Here is a 17,236-nt window from a genome sequence, read left to right on the forward strand (position 1 = left end):
TGAGGAGCCACAGCTGCACCTTTGGTCTGAGGGGGTCCCCACTGTGGTGCTCACAAGATTTGCAAGCGGTGAACACAATCCTTCTCTGAAGAAGGACACCTCATCGTTGTCTTTAGGAAACACCTGCAAAACTTTGCAAGACAGACAAGCGTCAGGCAGTGAGAGTTGCTCTTCTCATTAAATGAGAAGCACCTGTAGTAGTCCCGACTGCACCCTCCACCTCCCTCTGACCTGCGGGGCTCCACATTGGCCCAACACAACCAGAAGTCCCACAAGGGGAGTCTGTCTGTTTCGTCCGTTTAGGTGAGCCTCTCAGAAACAGAAGATGCTCAGCACGTGCAGAATGTGAAAGAAACTCGAGAAACTCACCCGAGGAATTGCTGTGTTCTGGTCCAAGTTACCACATAGGCTATGAGCCTATTTTAAGGATTTCAGGAATTCCATCAACAAAACCATTGGTCTATAAATGTGTGTGGGGAATCCAGCAGAGTAACCTATAGCGTTCCCAGGACATGTTCGTTTTCTTCATGCTACCGTGTTTTAAAATGCATCTGTCATGGGGGTAAATTGCACATTAAGTCACTAGCAACATGCAGAGGGAAGGAAAGCCATGACCCTTCTCCTCATCCTCTCTTTATTCTTCTTCGAAATGAAGTAAACACTAGTCTAGTGGGGTTATGTTCCTTTGGGTCCATGTTTACCAGTAAATACAATCACTGTGGCTTTTGTTTTTGTTTGTTTGTTTTTGAGACAGAGTCTCGCTCTGTCACCCAGGATGGAGTGCAGTGGAGCGATCTCGGCTCACTGCAACTTCTGCCTCCTGGTTTCAAGCAATTCTCCTGCCTCAGCCTCCTAAGTAGGTGGGATTAAAGGCACCCGCCTCCACATCCAGCTAATTTTTTAGTAGAGACGGGGTTTTACCATGTCGGCCAGGCTGGTCTTGAGCGCCTGACCTCATGTGATCCGCCCGTCTTGGCCTCCCAAAGTGCAAGGATTATAGGCGTGAGCCACCACACCTGGCCCAATCACTGTTTTAAAAGGCATGCTGTGGTTGGGCATGGTGGCTCACACCTGTAACCCTAGCACTTTGGGAAGTAAAGGTCGGGGGATCACTTGAGGACAATGTAGTGAAACCCCATCTCCACAAAAAAATAAAAAACAAAAAGTAACAAATAAATAAAGCCATGCTCTGTTGTGGCCTTCTCTACCATCCCTGCCACCCATGACATGAGATTGAACAGAGGCCAAAGGTGCCCCACTGGCAGGTACAATTAACTCACTCTCACTTTACTTCATTCTCAAGCATTAAGGCTAACATAAGGTGTTTTTATGACTTCTAGCTCGAGGGTTGACTGGTTGGTAAAGTGGACATTGTGGTTGGTAGAAGCTAGACTAAGCTATGTGCTTCAGTGTAGCCATCATGCATAATGAATGTAGCTATCATGCATAATGAAGCACTATCATGTTCTATGTATATATTTAAATTTAACGAAGAGAGAGGGTATTAGAAGTTGGAACATTCCAGGGAGCCTTGGTCAAATACTATTAGTAGTTACACAATTACATCCCAATTCACATACGAATTAATCTACTCTGATATTTCAATTTTGTTTCAATGACTTTTCTATGTTCTAATGTCTACCAGGAATGACCTCTATTTAGTTGCTACTTCATTGTATTGCAAAGGCTTGTCTTCAACACTAGAGAGAAGTCAAGATCAAGAACATTGTCTTATTCTCTGTATCCCCAAACTTGTCAATATCTGATAAGGAGTAGATGCTTATCTTTCATTAATACTCTCATTCAGCAAAATTGTATTGAGCACCTACTTGTGATAGACCCCGTAGTGAACACTGTACCAGCAATGAACAAAGTGTCAAAAAATCACTGCTCCTATGAAAATTGTATTGTAATGGGAAGACATCTAACATATATGATATATAAATGAAGTACACAGTATGTGAAGAATTGAAACCAAGGGGAAAAACAGAACAGACAAGGATTATAAATAGAGTGTGCCAGAGCCAGCTCACGTTGACTTGCAAAAAGCCAATTGTTTTACTTTCAGGAATTTTGCAAGGCAGTTGTGTCATCACTCTGGTACCTTAAAATTGGCCACAGTGAAAGCATTTACATTATGGAAGTCAGTAAGCACCCAAAATTGGTGTGCCCATCCCCTAGCCACAAACCAAATATTGAACATTCACCAGAACATCTGTAAGCCATGGGCTACTGTGAGTCTGTTGAAGAGAGAGCTCCTGTTGTAGATAGGGTGGCTAAACAAGGCGTTGCTGACCCAGAGGAGAGTTCATGTTGCATTTAAGGTCTGAAAGCAGAGCAGCCTCACTCTTCATTGGGGGGAGGCTGAAACAGAGCAAGGGAGCTGGGCCACATGGCTACCAGAAGGAGGAGAATTCCAGGCAGGGGAGCCAGCAAGTGCCAATGCCGTGAGGCTGCATGGAGTGGAAAAACGACAGCAGTGGGTAGTGAGGCCCAAGAGGTCACCAGGGCCAGATCGCATTGCCTTGCAGGGCACCACACAGACTGACTTTTATTTGAAGTGCGACACAGTCATCAGAGGGCTGAGCAGAGTGGGCACATGATTTGATTTACGTTTCAACAGGCTCATTCTGGCAGGTGTGTTGAGAATAGACCTAAGCGGACAGGGATGGAAGATGCGGGCCGAAAAGGAAGTTACCACAATAACCCAGAGCCCAGGTGAAGGTAGCAGTGGCTGGAGCAGCATGGTCTAAATAGCAGTGGTGAGAAGTAGATGGTTCTTCCATATATTTTTATGATAGAACCTACAGGACTCACTGAGAAATCAGATAACTGCAGATTTCCTTAAGCAACTGAAAGGACTGAATTGAAATTGGAATGTGAGGTGGATCAGCAGCTCGGGGTCAGGTATATTACATTCCACAGGTCTGTTACCTGCCCTCTTAGCGCATGCCTTCAGTCTGAGACTTACCTTGGCCGCACACACACTGTCCTCCCTCTCAAGTTCTCCACGAGACTCCTACCTGGAACAGCAGCCTACACACTCTAAACACCTATGTGTTTGCAGCAACAGAGTGACAAGTCTCCTTCGTTATGGTTCCTGGGCAGCCCTGGTCAGCTTTCCATTTCTGTCTCTGAAGCTTTTGCTCTGCCTCGAGTGGTCCAGCCCTACTGGACTTGGAGCCATAGTTTGTTGGGCTGACTTTGTGAAAACGAGGCTTCAACTGCCAAGTTTTAATTTGGTCTGGGGTCTGGGAAAGTATGCAAGGATGAACACGTGGGCTTGGGGTTCTGAGCAAGGATTTGCAGTGACTCTCGGGTCCTAGGATGACTGCCCAGAGTTGGGTGACAACTTGCCCAGGAGCCTCACCCCTAAAGAAAGCAGAAGTCAAAGGATCCCAAATGAAAAAGAGGAGCTGGTGGCAGAAGGTTCCTATCCACATTGAACAAATATGAGAAGACAAACACATCTCTTGTGGAGAGACACGCTGTGAGGCCACGTTCGCACGTGTGGCTGTGTGTCCTCGGCAGTCATCTCTCTTACACTGGCTTCTAACCTTGGAAGGAAAGGGAGAGATTAACATGAAGCCGTAGTCTGGATTTTATACCTTCATGCTGTGTCTCAATTAATCAAAGATTTGCCATAAAACTTAACCAGCAGTCCTCCACACCACGTCATGTCATAAAATATGAGCTGATTAATCCTCTTCTAATTTGTATGATAATTAAAATTCTAACTTCTAATTCCGTTCATTGTCTTCCCACAAGGAATCTGCTCCAGCTTTCCCAATGCACCTGGTGACTGTCCTCAGCCCACGGGGTGGCTTTGTTGCCTTTACGGTACTGCGTTCCCTGTCATTCATCAAGGCCTGGAGATAAATGTGTGCTTATCGCTCCAGCTCGTCCTGACATAAGCCTGCAAGGAGCCGAGCCTGTGCTCATAAATCAAACACTGAAAGTCACTGGGTATTTTATCAGGATGTCAGGCCAGCTCTGTGCATGTCCTTTCCTCTTAATGAACAATTAAGTTGCTAAATGCAATGAGGCTCAAATACATCTGAGCCACTCAGGCCATGGTTGAGCATGTCCTAGATGAACCAGGAGGTGGCTTCCACATCTGCATGCACCGAGGAAGTTCCCGTGCAATCTGCTGTGTTGACGATGAGCTTCTGAAGGACAAAGAAGTCTGTCCAGACCTACCTCACAGGAAGAGAAAGAGGAAAGGAACTCACAGGAGCCAGGTTCTCTGCAAAACGATAGAGTGCGGGGCTGATTTTTACTGCAGAATTGCTTAGTAAATTCATAAATTATATTGTCTATGAGGGGGATTTTATTATGCCTCTTTTGCATTTGAGGAAACTGAGGCACAGTGAGATCAGGTGAAACACTGAGGTCACATAGATCATAAGTGACGAGATTCGAATTTAATTCTATATGACATCAAAGGTCTTAAACGAGTGCACCTGGACAGTGGGTGCAGCCCAATGAGCGAGAGCGAAACCGGGCGAGGCATTGCCTCACCCGGGAAATGCAAGGGGGAGGGGAATTCCCTTTCCTAGCCAAAGGAAACCCTGACACACAACACCTGGAAAATCGGGTCACTCCCACCCTAATACTGCACTTTACCAAGGGTTTTAGCAAATGGCACACCAGGAGATTATATCCCATGCCTGGCCCGGAGAGTCCCACGCCCACGGAGCCTCCCTCATTACAAACACAGCAGTCTGAGATCTAACTGCAAGACAGCAGCGAGGCTGGGGGAGGGGCGCCAGCCATTACTGAGGCTTAAGTAGGTCAACAAAGCTGCGGGGAAGCTCGAACTGGGTGGAGCCCACCTCAGCTCAAGGAGGCCTGCCTGTCTCTGTAGACTCCACCTCTGGGGACAGGGCATAGCCAAAGAAAAGGCAGCAGAAACCTCTGCAGATGAAAATGTCCCTGTCTGACAGCTTTGAAGAGAGTAGTGGTTTTCCCAGCACGGAGTTTGAGATCTGAGAATGGACAGACAGTCAGCTCAAGTGGGTCCCTGACCTCCAAGTAGCCTAACTGGGAGACATCCCCCACTAGGGGCAGACCAACACCTCACACTTCACACGGCGGGGTACACCTCTGAGACGAAGCTTCCAGAGGAACAATCAGACAGCAGCACTTGCTGTTCAACAATATTCTATCTTCTGCAGCCTCCTCTGCTGATACCCAGGCAAACAGGGTCTGGAGTGGACCTCAAGCAAACTCCAACAGACCTGCAGCTGAGGGTCCTGACTGTTAGAAGGAAAAATAATAAACAGAAAGGACATCCACACCAAAACCGCATCTGTATGTCACCATGATCAAAGACCAAAGGTAGATAAAACCACAAAGATGGGGAAAAAGCAGTACAGAAAAGCTGGAAATTCTAAAAATCAGAGCACCTCTCCCCCTCCAAAGAAACGCAGCTCCTCACCAGCAATGGAACAAAGCTGGATGGAGAATGACTTTGATGTGTTGAGAGAAGAAGACTTCAGACGATCAAACTTCTCTGAGCTAAAGGAGGAATTACGAACTCAGCACAAAGAAACTTAAAACCTTGAAAAAAGATTTGACAAATGGCTGACTAGAATAACCAATGCAGAGAAGTCCTTAAACAACCTGATAGAGATGAAAACCATGACATGAGAACTACGTGACAAATGCACAAGCTTCAGTAACTGACTCAACTGGAAGAAAGGGTATCAGTGATTGAAGATCAAATGAATGAAATGAAGTGAGAAGAGAAGCTTAGAGAAAAAAGAGTAAAAAGAAATGAGCAAAGCCTCCGAGAAATATGTGACTATGTGAAAAGGTCAAATCTATATCTGATCGGTGTACCCGAAAGTGACAGGGAGAATGGAACCAAGTTGGAAAACACTGCAGGATATTATCCAAGAGAACTTCCCCAACCTAGCAAGGCAGGCCAACATTCAAATTCAGGAAATACAGAGAACACCACAAAGATACTCCTTGAGAAGAGCAACTCCAAGACACATAACTGTCACATACACCAAAGTTGAAATGAAGGAAAAAATGTTAAGGGCAGCCAGAGAGAAAGGTCGGGTTACCCACAAAGGGAAGCCCATCAGACTAACAGTGGATCTCTCGGCAGAAACTCTACAAGCCAGAAGAGATTGGAGGCTAATATTCAACATTCTTAAAGAAAAGAATTTTCAATCCAGAATTTCATATCCAGCCAAACTAAGTTTCATAAGTGAAGGAGAAATAAAATCCTTTACAGACAAGCAAATGCTGAGAGGTTTTGTCACCACCAGGCCTGCCCTACAAGAGATCCTGAAGGAAGCACTAAACATGGAAAGGAACAACTGGTACCAGCCATTGCAAAAACATGCCAAAATGTAAAGACCATCGATGCTAGGAAGAAACTGCGTCAACTAACGAGCAAAATTACCAGCTAACATCATAATGACAGGATGAAGTTCACACATAACAATATTAACCTTAAATGTAAATGGGCTAAATGCTCCAATTAAAAGACACAGACTGGCAAATTGGATAAAGAGTCAAGACCCATCAATTTGCTATATCCAGGAGACCCATCTCATGTGCGGAGACACACATAGGTTCAAAATAAAGGGATGGAGGAAGATCTACCAAGAAAATGGAAAGCAAAAAAAGGAAGGAGTTGCAATCCTAGTCTCTGATTAAACAGACTCTAAACCAACAAAGATCAAAAGAGACAAAGAAAGTCATTACATAAAGGTTAAGGGATCAATTCAACAAGAAGAGTGAACTATCCTAAATATATATGCACACAAAACAGGAGCACCTAGATTCATAAAGCAAGTCCTTACAGACTTACAAAGAGACTTAGACTCCCATACAATAATAATGGGAGACTTTAACACCCTACTGTCAACATTAGACAGATCAATGAGACAGAAAGTTAACAAGGATATCCAGGAATTGAACTCAACTCTGCACCAAGCAGACCTAATAGACATCTACAGAACTCTCTACTCCAAATCAACAGAATATACATTCTTCTCAGCATGACATTGCACTTATTCCAAAATTGACTACATAGTTGGAAGTAAAGCACTCCTCAGCAAATGTAAAAGAACAGAAATTATAACAGACTGTCTCTCAGACCACAGTGCAATCAAACTAGAACTCAGGACTAAGAAACTCAATCAAAACCGCTCAACTACATGGAAACTGAACAACCTGCTCCTGAATGACTACTGGATACATAACAAAATGAAGGCAGAAATAAAGATGTTCTTTGAAACCAATGAGAACAAAGATACAACATACCAGAATCTCTGGGACACATTTAAAGCAGTGTGTAGAGGGAAATTTATAGCACTAAATGCCCACAAGAGAAAGCAGGAAAGATCGAAAGTTGACACCCTAACATCACAATTAAAAGAACTAGAGAAACAAGAGCAAACACATTCAAAAGCTAGCAGAAGGCAAGAAATAACTAAGATCTGAACTGAAGGAGATAGAGACACAAAAAAAACCCTTCAAAAACATCAATGAATCCAGGAGCTGGTTTTTTGAAAAGATCAACAAAATTGATAGACCGCTAGCAAGACTAATAAAGAAGAAAAGAAGAATCAAATAGAGGCAATAAAAAACGATGAAGGGGATATCACCACTGACCCCACAGAAATACAAACTACCATCAGAGAATACTATAAACACCTCTATGCAAATAAACTAGAAAGCCTAGAAGAAATGGATAAATTCCTGGACACATACAGTCTCTCAAGACTAAACCAGGAAGAAGTTGAATCCCTGAATAGACCAATAGCAGGCTCTGAAATTGAGCCAATAATTAATAGTCTACCAACCAAAAAAAGTCCAGGACCAGATGGATTCACAGCTGAATTCTACCAGAGGTAGAAGGAGGAACTGGTACCATTCCTTCTGAAATTATTCCAATCAATAGAAAAAGAGGGACTCATCCCTAACTCATTTTATGAGGCCAACATCATCCTGATAGCAAAGCCTGGCAGAGACATAACAGAAAAATATCCCTGATGAATATTGATGCAAAAATCCTCAATAAAATGCTGGCAAGCCAAATCCAGCAGCACATCAAAAAGCTTATCCACCATGATCAAGTGGGCTTCATCCCTGGGATGCAAGGCTGGTTCAACATATGCAAATCAATAAACATAATCCAGCATATAAACAGAACCAAAGACAAAAACCACATGATTATCTCATAGATGCAGAAAAGGCCTTTGACAAAATTCAGCAGCCCTTCATGATAAAAATTCTCAACAAATTCAGTACTGATGGAACATATCTCAAAATAATAAGAGCTATTTATGGCAAACACACAGCCAATATCATACTGAATGGGCAAAAAGTGGAAGCATTCCCCTTGAAAACTGGCACAAGACAGGGATGCCCTCTCTCACCACTCCTATTCAACATAGTGTTGGAAGTTCTGGCCAGGGTAATCAGGCAAGAGAAAGAAATAAAGGGTATTCAATTAGGAAAAGAGGAAGTTAAATTGTCCCTGTTTGCAGATGACATGATTGTATATTTAGAAAACCCCAATCGTCTCAGCCCCAAATTTCCTTAAGCTGATAAGCAACTTCAGCAAAGTCTCAGGATACAAAATTACTGTGCAAAAGTCACTAGCATTCTTATATACCAATAACAGAGAAACAGAGAGCCAAATCATGAGTGAACTCCCATTCACAATTGCTTCAAAAAGAATAACATACCTAGGAATCCAACTTACAAGGGATGTGAAGGACCTCTTCAAGGAGAACTACAAACCACTGCTCAGTGAAATAAAAGAGGACACAAACAAATGGAAGAACATACCCTGCTCATGGATAGGAAGAATCAATATCATGAAAATGGCCATACTGCACAAGGTAATTTATAGATTCAATGCCATCCCCATTAAGCTACCAATGACTTTCTTCACAGAGTTGGAAAAAACTACTTAAAAGTTCATATGGAACCAAAAAAGAGCCTGCATTGCCAAGACAGTCTTAAGCCAAAAGAACAAAGCTGGAGGCATCACCCTCCCTGACTTCAAACTATACTACAAGTCTACAGTAACCAAAACAGCATGATACTGGTACCAAAACAGAGATATAGACCAATGGAACAGAACAGAGTCCTCAGAAATAATACCACACATCTACAACCATCTGATCTTTGACAGACTTGACAAAAACAAGAAATGGGGAAAGGATTCCCTATTTAATAAATAGTGCTGGGAGAACTGGCTAGCCATGTGTAGAAAGCTGAAACTGGATCCCTTCCTTACACCTTACACAAAAATTAATTCAAGATGGATTAGACACTTAAATGTTAGACCTAAAACCATAAAAACCCTAGAAAAAAACCTAGGCAATACCATTCAGGACATAGGCATGGGCAAGGACTTCATGTCTAAAACATCAAAAGCAATGGCAACAAAAGCCAAAATTGACAAACGGGATCTAATTAAACTAAAGAGCTTCTGCACAGCAAAAGAAACTACCATCAGAGTGAACAGGCAATCTACAGAATGGGAGAAAATTTTTGCAATCTACTCATCTCACAAAGGGCTAATATCCAGAACCTACAAAGAACTCAAACAAATTTACAAGATTAAAACAAACAACCCATCAAAAAGTGGGCAAAGGATATGAATAGACACTTCTCAAAAGAAGACATTTATGCAGACATTTATGTAATGATCTTCTTTGTCTCTTTTGATCTTTGTTGGTTTAGAGACTGTTTTATCAGAGACTAGGATTGCAACTCCTGCCTTTTTTTGTTTTCCATGTGCTTAGTAGATCTTCCTCCATCCCTTTACTTTGAGTCTATGTGAATACCCTTGCATGTATTCAATATTTTGAATTATTTGCATATAGTCAAATAATTTTTACCAAAACCATTCCAAGATGGGAAAGGACAGTCTTTTCAACAAATGGTGCTGAGAAAACTGAATATCCACTAGGTAAAAAATGAAGGTGGACACTTAACTTGTACCACATATGAAATTTAACTAAAATTAGATCAAACACCTAAATGTAAGAGCTAAAACAGGGGAAAGTCTACATGACATTAGATTTGGCAATGATTTCATAGCTACATCACCAAAAGCACAGGCAACAAAACCAATAAATAGATAAATTAGATGTCCTCAAAATTTAAAACTTTTGTGCATAAAAGGACACTATCTACAAAATGAAAAAGCAATCCACAGATGGAAGAAAATATTTTCAGATCATATGTCTGATAGGGGATTAATATTCAGAATATACAAAGAACTCCTAAAATAGAATGACAACACAAAACAAGCAATTCACAAATGAGCAATGACTTGAATAAACATTTCTCCAAAGAAGGTGTACAAAAGGCCAATAAGCACATGAACAGACGCTCATCCTCACTGGCCATTAAAGAAATGTAAATCAGAACCACAATGAGATACCACTTTGCATCCATTAGGATGCCTATGATGATTAAAAAAAAAAAATCAAAACCTGAAAATAACAAGTGTTGGTGAGGATGTGGAGAAATGGGAACTCTTGTGTATTGCTGGTGAAAATGTAAAATGGTGCAGCTGCTGTGGAAAGCAGTTTGGCAGTTCCTCAAACAGTGAAACATAGAATTACCATGTGATCCAGGAATTCCATTTCTTGGTATATGCCTAAAATAATTTTAAAAAGGGCCTCAAACAGATATGTGGGCACCAGTGTTCACAGTAGCATTATTTACAATAGACAAAATATGGCAATAACCTAAATATCTATAGACAGAAAAATGGACAAACAAAATGTGGTGTATACTTACAATACAGTATCATTCACCTTTTAGAAAGGAAGGAAATCCTGACACTTGCGACAGCCTGGATGAATCTTGAAGACGTTATGTCAAGCGAAATAAGCCAGTAGCAAAAAGATAAATACTGTCTGACTCCACCTATATGAAGGCCGTAGAGTAGTCACATTCTTAGAAACAAAAAATGAAAGTGTAGTTTCCAGGGGTCAGGAAGAGGGAGAAATGGGGAGTTATTATGTAATACTTACAGGATTTCAGTTTGGGAAGATGAAAAGTTGTGGGTAACAATAATAGGATAAAAAAATTGCAGGCTGTGGAGCAACTCCCTTAACACTTACATAAAATGCTACAACCACTTTGGAAAAAAGTTTGTCAGTTTCTTAAATAGTTAACCATACACCTACTATATGATCCAGCTATTCCATCCATAGGTTCTTACCAACAAAAGAAGAATATGTCCTTATGCACATATTGCCATGGATGTTTTATTTGTAACAACCAGAACTTGGAAACAACTCAAATGCCTATGAACAGGTGACTGGAGAAAGAAACTGTGATGTACTCATATGGTGAAATATCACTTGGTAATAAAAAGGAGTGAATAATGATACATGCAACAACTTAGATGAATCTCAAAGTAATTATTCTGAGTTAAAGAAGCCAGGTGCAAAGAGAGTACATATCATGGTATTCCTGTTATGTAAAAGTGTCGAAAATGCAGACTATTCAATAGTGAAAGAAAAAAGATCAGTGGTTGCCTAGACAGAGGGATGTATGGAGAGATGGACAGGATTACCAAGAATCCCAGAGGAACTTGTGGAGGGGGTAGGTATTGGATATTTTCATTCTCTTGATTGCAATGAAGTTTTCACTGGTGCATGCATAGGTCAAAACAAATCAAATTGTACACTTTACGTATGTTCAGTTTATTGGATGTCAATTACATTCCCAATAGACTTGTACCTCAAAAGCACAAGCAACAAAAACAAAAATAGACAAATGGGACTTAATTAAACTGAAAAGCTTCTGCAAGCAAAAAAAAAATAGTCAACAGAGTGAACAGACAACCAGCAGAATGGGAGAAAATATTTGCAAACTATGCATCATCCAACAGGAGACTGCTACCCAGAATTTGTAAGGAACTCAAACAACTCTATAGAAAATAAAATAACCCCATTAAAAAGTGGGCAAAGGACATGAATAGATGTTTTTCAAAAGAAGATATACAAGCAGCCAACAAGCACATGAAAAAGTGCTCAGCATCATGAATCATCAGAGAAATGCAAATTAAAGCCACAGTGAGATATCATCTTACACCAGTCAAAATGACTATTATTAAAAAAACAGAAAATCATAGATGTTGTCAAGGATGCAGAGAAAAGGAAACACACATTGCTGGTGGGAATGTAAATGAGTACAGCCTCTTTGGAAAACAGTATGAGGATTTCTCAAAGAACTAAAAATAGAACTACCATTTGATCCAGCAATCCCATTACTGAATATCTACCCAAAGGAAAATAAATCATTATATCAAAAAGACACTTGTACTAATATGTTTATTGCAGCTCTATTAACAATAACAAAGATATACAATCAATCTAAGTGTCTATCAATGGATGATTGGATAAAGAAAATATGACACATAGACACCATGGAATACTATTCAGCCATAAAAAAAATGAAATCATGTCTTTTGCAGCAACACAAGTGGAACTGGAGGTCATTATCTTAAGTGAAATAACTTTGAAAGAGAAAAACAAATATCACATGTCTCACTTATAAGTGAGACGCCCACGTGTAATCCCAGCACTTTGGGAGGCCAAGGCAGGTGCATCACCTGAGGTCAGGAGTTTGCGACCAGCCTAGCCAACATGGTGAAGCCCCGTCTCTACTAAACATACACAAAAAAATTAGCCGGGTGTGGTGGTGCATGCCTGTAATCCGAGCTAGTTGGGAGGCTGAGATAGGAGAATCACTTGCACCTGGGAGGCAGAGTTCGCAGTGAGCCGAGATCGCGCCATTGCACTCCAGCCTGGGCAACAAGAGAGAAACTCTGTCTCAAAAAAAATTAAAAAATAAAAAAATAACAAGTGGGAGCTAAATAATGTGTACACATGGACTTAGAGTATGGAATAGTAAACACTGGAGGCTGGAAAGGTGAGGGAGATGAGTAATTACTGAGTGGGTACAATGTACACTGTCCAGGTGATAGTTGCACTGAAAGCCCAGACTTTACCACAACACAGTGCATCCATGTAACAAAACTGCACCTGCACCCCTTAAACGTATGCAAATAAAAAAGCAATGCTACGAGACCCAAGCTCACTTCTTTTCCTCACACTGCTCCTGGGCTGCTCCTCCACCCGTCAGGCATGATTTTGCTCAGGCTCTTTGCCTCTATCCAGCTCATGTTTTTGCTTCATCAGATATTTACTCAAATTGCACCTTCTCAGTGAACCCTCCTGTGAGTTTTCTGTTCCTGTTGTAAGAAATTCTCATGAATTTTGTGGCTTAAAACCACATATTTATTCTCTCTTGTGGCTTAAAACCACAAAGTTAGAAGTTGAAAGGGTTTTAAAGAAATAAAGTCAAGGTGTTGGCCGGGCTGCTCTTTCTGGAGCCTGTTCTAGTGTCTGCGGGCTGCTGGCGTTTTTTGCCTGTGGCCTCCTCTCTCCAATCTCTGCTTCCATCATCACATCACTGCCTTTGCCCCCATTAACCCTCTTTCCTCACTCATACAAAAGGACCCTGCTGATGACTTTTGGTGCCTACCTTGATAATCCAGGATAATTCCCCCATCTCAAAATCTCCAGAGTCCTTTTGACCACGTGAAGTCACACGCCCACAGGTCCAGGGATTAAGACCTGGCCACCTTTGGGGACCATTACCCAGCCTACCACACTTCCCTGTCCACCCTTCTAGAACTGCATGATGCCTGCAAACACTTCCTGTCCCTCCTACTCTCCCTGCTTTTGCTCTTTGGTATTTTTAGATATTGCAAATGGCATGCATTTTACTTACTTCCGTGTCTTCCCCAGCAAATTCTAAACTCCATGAAAACAATGATTTGTTTTGTCCACTGCTGTATGCCCTGATATCAACCCTAGACCAGTGCCTGGAAAACAGAAGGTGCTCAATAAATGATTAAAGGAGAATGAATTCTGTCTTGGTGAGCTTCACACATACCTTACTTCCCATATCTTCTCTATCCACTGAGAATCTCAGGGGTGGGTACTGTTGCTGCTTGGAATCTGTGTGGGGACTGTAGTGGTTTACCCAGAGACCTGGGGGTTTAGAAAATGAGATGATTGAGCTACATCCCTAAACCATGATCTTCCGGTGAGCGACCGGCTCATCCGCTGCAGCAGCTGCTGGAATTCAATCCAACCATCTCAGAAGTCCCTCTCACTAGTTTTTGATAGAAGCTCCCAAGAATCAAAATCTTCTTCTTTTTTTTTTTTTTTTTAACTTTCCTTGAACCACCCTCCTCCCAGTAGAAGTTCATGAAATACAGAGTAAATTGAATCAAGTTGAATTGACTGAATTCCCCTGCTCATTCTTCATTATAAAGGATGGGTTTTGTTTTAAATGTTTAATGCTGTCTTTTAAAATAGATTTAACATCTTATTAGAATTCTAGAGCTTTACAGGCAAAAGATCCCTCATGTTTCAAGTGATGTTTCGAATTTTTTCCTAATAGATTGAGATGCAAGATAATTTTTCTACCCAGTTACTAACTTTTACCAAGAGTTCCAAAGAAGATGTTTTCCTACCTTCCTCAAGGTCGAGTACAAACTTAACCCAAAAAGGCTTACTGGGGAAGGGTTCTAAAGTGCAAAAAAAAAAAAAAAAAAAGCAGATTTCCCAGAATGATAAGATGGTGTCTGAAGTTTAGTATTTATTGGACACTTTATGGGCCAAGTCTCATGAAAACCACTGTGAACACATGATCTTCTTTTATCATTGGGGAGGTGAGGCTCAGTGGATGATGGGAAGGGCCCACCAGATCTCTAGCCACACCCTTTCTATCAACTCAGTGATGCCAAAGGTGAGCCCTTGGGAAACAGCAGAGAACTAGGAAACAGTGGTGATGATCATAATGAAGAAGATGATGTCTGTGAGGACAGTCCCCACATTTCTGCTTCCCATTTCCACTGAGTTATGCTACCAAACCAATCTGTCCTCCAAATTGTCAACTCCTTCAGTCATTTATTCATTCATTAACTCATTCAGTAGATAATTATTTACCTACAGAGTAACATGGATGATATAAAATGTGAATTTAGGTGTCATCCCTCAAAAACCTACCCATAAAAAACAAGTATTTCAATGGTAAGAACCTTGAGCTGATATTCTGTTGAGTGTTTCCATCACTTTTGCCGTGTCATTTTTACTCTTTTTCCAGGCACAACATGTATGGATTCTTCTTCTTTTTTGTTGCTTTGTTGTTGTTGTTATTGTTTGTTGTTTTTGATAGGGGTGGGGATCTCACTCCGTCACCCAGGCAGGGATATATGATCATAGCTCCCTGCAGCCTTGATCTCGTGTGTTCAAGTGATCCTCCTGCTTCAGCCTCCTGAGGAGCTAAGACTACAGGTGTGCACCACAACACCTCACTATTTTTTAAAAAAATTTTGTAGACGCAGGGTCTTGGTAGGTTGTCCAGGCTGGTCTCATACCGGATCACCTCAAGTGATCTCCTGCCTTGAAAAAAAACCTTGAAGCAAAACCCTTAACTAGCCAGTCTCTTGAGGCAGGCTTTGTGCTTGGCATGAAGCTTGTCCATGGACACCAGCGTATATGGAAGAGAGGGGTGCAGAATTGGAAGACCCTCCCCTTCAACTAGAGATCCCAAGGTCCCCTTGCTTGTCCTCTCACTGGCAGTCTGGCTGCCAGGCTCTGCCCCTCCTTTCGTACCTGGCTTTTTGGCACTTTCAACCTCTTCTTCAACCTGAAAAATCTCCTTTGTCTTGATAATTTCCTTGTCTGATGCCTCCAGCCTGCCTTCTCCCGTCTGGCTTCCTGAAGTGCTGGGATTATAGGCATGAGCCACCACGCCCAGGACCAGATATTGCTTCTTACTGCAATTCCAGAAGCCATATGGAAGTGGAGCGGTGCATGTAAAGCACTCATGTACAAGAAGGCTGACCCTCTCCTTCCTGCCTCATCCCTGTATCATTACCAGTCATGAGGACTGTCAAGCTCTGTGGCTGGCTGATCCAAACACCAGAAGCTCTGGGATCACCTGGGCTCCACCTGTCTCCATCTCCAGCCCCGATTCTTTCCTTTTCTACCCACCATGTCCATGGCCTTAAAAATGCCCCTACTGCCTCCTTGGCTGCTCTTTCCAAAGACATCCAGAAGTATGATCAGGAATTGATCAGCCCTGTCCCAGAGGCCCCGGGAACAGGAGTGTGATACAGGTAGATGGGGGAAGGTAGGCTTGAGATGTCAGACAAGGAAATCATCAAAGCCAAGGAGATTTTTCAGGTTGAAGAAGAGGTTGAAAGTGCCAAAAAGCCAGGTAAGAAAGGAGGGGCAGAGCCTGGCAGCCAGACTGCCAGTGAGAGGAGAAGCAAAGGGGCCTCAGGGTCTCTGATTGAAGGGGAGGGTCCTGTGCTCTGCACCCTTCTCTTCCCTACTGCCTGGTGACTGTGGACAAGCTTCATGCCAGGCACCAAATACAACCTCGAGCAGGCTGGGGCCCCACAGGCAAGCCCTGCTCCTAGCTAGGGCAGAGGCAAGGGTTCCCTGCCTCAAGAGTCTGGCTAGTGAAGAGTTTTGCTTCAAGGCTTTTTCCCTTGAAACTGGTGTCATGAAACAAGCAAGGCCCTGATTTTGACAATGCTAATGTGACCAAGGTAGCTGCTTCTGTGGAGCGAGGTGCACGTTCTCATTTGCTAAAGTGTCCATTTAGTAATTCCTTTACTAACCACAGGGAAGTGTGCTACCAACACTCAGGGGTCCTTGTTCTAGAAAATGTTGGGAATTGATACTTTACCATAAATATGAAAGACTAAGCAAATGTTGACAAACAAATTAAGTAAATCAAGTAGGAGACCACCAAGTCCAGCAAGGACGCACACAGCTATTCAGGTATCACAAGATGAAGCCTTGAGGGGCCCTGGCTTGGCCATCAGGGCCAGAGGAGCTCCCTCCCCACTGGTCTCCCTCCCCCTGAGACACCCTCCCCTCAGGCCCCTGCCTAGCTGTCTCCTCACTTCCCCTCTGCCTCCCAGCTGCACCCCGTTCTTCCACACCTGCTGACCTCCTCTAGGAACACATCTGTCCTCCAGCTCCACAGTCCCACCTTGGGTTCCTCCCAGCTCCTATGACGCACGACTGTGGACTGTCAGAGAACCCCTGAACCACACCGTGCCTGTTTCCTCTTTAAGTGATGTTTGCATCAAATTTTATTCATTGTTTCTCAGACCAAAACAATGCACATCTATACTATAAAC

The sequence above is a fragment of the Theropithecus gelada genome, chromosome 12 (genome assembly GCF_003255815.1).
Source record: "Theropithecus gelada isolate Dixy chromosome 12, Tgel_1.0, whole genome shotgun sequence".
Taxonomy (NCBI): Eukaryota; Metazoa; Chordata; class Mammalia; order Primates; family Cercopithecidae; genus Theropithecus; species Theropithecus gelada.